Source organism: Palaemon carinicauda, chromosome 19, assembly GCF_036898095.1.
Source record: "Palaemon carinicauda isolate YSFRI2023 chromosome 19, ASM3689809v2, whole genome shotgun sequence".
In the NCBI taxonomy this organism is placed as follows: Eukaryota; Metazoa; Arthropoda; class Malacostraca; order Decapoda; family Palaemonidae; genus Palaemon; species Palaemon carinicauda.
Genome location: NC_090743.1, coordinates 82,965,966 through 82,968,465, shown reverse-complemented (window position 1 = coordinate 82,968,465; position 2,500 = coordinate 82,965,966). Strand labels below are relative to the sequence as shown.

General features: G+C 41.4%; 1 protein-coding gene across 1 annotated transcript in view; it reads left to right on the top strand.

The window, feature by feature from the left end:
• LOC137659104 (fibrocystin-L-like) overlaps window positions 1-2,500 on the top strand; it is a 194,302-nt gene that overhangs the window by 80,814 nt on the left and 110,988 nt on the right. The gene's annotated exons all lie outside the window — the stretch shown is intronic.

The following is a 2,500-nucleotide window of genomic DNA, read 5'->3' as shown; positions in this document are numbered from 1 at the left end:
GAGTCAAAATGGGGGTTTTTGAGGACGGTGAGTTCAATAGTGACATTTTCAACACCACCTGTGGTCATCTTCATCATCTTCAAGGTCAAAAGGTCATATTTCAAGGTCAAAATAGTGAATTTTGGTAATTTTTACTCGTTTTTGTGTGTAACTCATAGATGGTGAGGGATGGCTGATTATAATAAGAGGCAAGTCTGTAGTTCTGTCCAAATTTAATATATATTGTCAAATATTGTATTACTCAAACATTCCAAACAAGCCCTAAAACAATGAAACACTAAAATAAGAAATAAAGAACGGTATTTCTCATCACAACAAAACTCAAAGACATTAACATTTGATTAGATGAACATCGCTAGATGGAGAGCTTTTCTTGCCTCCTGAGGCATCTCACAGCCTTTTCTTTGTCACTTACATTGAGAACCTGAGCTTTCAATAGAATGTTGGCTAAAGTCGTACATGCTGCATTATTAGTAGCTAAAGGTGCATCTACAAAAGATATCAATTCAGCAAAATGAAAGCGGCAATGCATTTTAGTCATGGCATGCAAATTATAGGCATTATGTACAAAAAAGAGAGTTGAAATAGTTGGCACACTCAGTCCACCTCTATTCAAATGATCTAAGAACTCAGATGACACCTCGTTACCATCTTCATCATCCATGATATCCTCCATACTAGTGCTATTACAATATTTATGAACAAGGTATCCAGCCAAATATACAACTTTATGCTTAAGGTTATTAGCAGGCCTCAAGAGCTCCCGAGTGTCTTGAGGAGTGATCTCGTCAATGAGTTCACTTCGCTCATCTGGATTTATGGAAGAAGTACAATTCTTGTTGCAATCAAGCACACGAGAACTAGATTCTGGCATAATGTCATGCTTTAGAAGTGTCTGCAAATTTGTAACTTTTGCTGCAGCCATAATGTCAACTACATCAATGTAGAAGTTTCCACCACTTCTTTGCCTGGCTTAACCGAAAAACTTTTCCAAGGCTTCATCCGCGGATATAGCAGGAAGAACGTAGTCAAAGTCTTTCTCTGCCAGAAGCAATTTGGCAGCAGCCACATTATTACGTGTAGACACAATGAATGCTTCAGCAGTTTGCTTAGTTAACTTCAGCTTACGACCACTACCTCCTTGCCATGTGCAGGTCGATATAATTTGGCAGGCGTCCTCCACCTTAGTGAAAGATGTACAGTCTGATGTCCAAGGCTGTCTGGATTCGTCACGTAGATGTCTAGCTGAGAAACGGTCTTTCACATTCATCATCTTGAATCACTCACTCATTGTCTGGGTGAGAATGATGGTGCCTTCGCTGATGCCCAATGAATCCTTGAAGGTCTTTAAGGCAGCGACAGTCTTGTCATTGAACACCTGACATACTAAGGGTACGCTCTGGCGTTGAAGGGGTTTGGGGAAAACAGCGGTGTGCGTCAGCTTGGTTAAGCGAATAGGAGTAGCTCGGTCGATCTCATAAAGCTTCCGAATATCACTCCAGTAAGCTTTGTACTCATTGCCATGTACAAGAAATGAGAGCGTCTGGCCATCAACAGTAATGCAGTTGTTACGAACATTTTTGGAGATGTGCACATAGTCGTACACTAAGAACATAGATTGCTCTTGAATGGATAGCACTTGACAACTTCCAGGTCCTCCAAGTTTCGAATAAACACTGCGATTGGTATTGCAATTGTCACATATCAAAGAAATCACAGTACCGCCAGCACCAACTACAGCTGAGGCAGCTTCAGTAAGAAGTTCACTCAGCTTATCGGCAGCTAGCTTTTTGCAGGGTAAAACGCGTAGAATATAGCGTGGACCACCAAAATGGCAGGCAACTTCAACAACCATAGCATGTGAAGCAAGCATTTCATAGTCACTACCCGCTGCAATGTTTTGAGGACATCCTAGAACATGTCCTCCAGAAAATCGCAATGTCTCGATCAGCTTTACTTCATCAAACATTAGATTCGCCAAACGCTGCTGCGGCTTAAGCTGGTCGAATAACGTTTTGAGGTTGGAGTCCTGCAGACTACTAGAAAGCACCTCTTTTACCTTTTTTGTTGATGGTAGAATGATTAAGCCAGATCGACGAATCATTTTGTATGCACTGGGTGACATGTTGTGAAGCTGCATTGCGAATATCAGAGTGTCGGTATGAAATCGACGACCATCAGGAGTTTTGAACACAAGCCGCAGCTGTGACAGAATGAAGGTTAAATGAGGAAGCTCGTGTGCCTCAGTCATTTTGCAGATCTGGCTTATTATGTACTGAAGACTTTCCTGGCTTGTGTACTCATAGGTGTTTACCTGTTCAGTTATGGATCTAATCTGGGACCATTTTGAGAGCAAGCTGTTCTTTAGCAAAGGAAAAAGTCGTTTAGGCACCTCAATGCCATCTTTCTCAACTCTATTCAAGAATAGGAATCCAAAAGGTGAGTTGACTTGTTGTAGATGAAAGAACTGCTTGACAGTTTGTCCAGTAGCGTCAGTTCT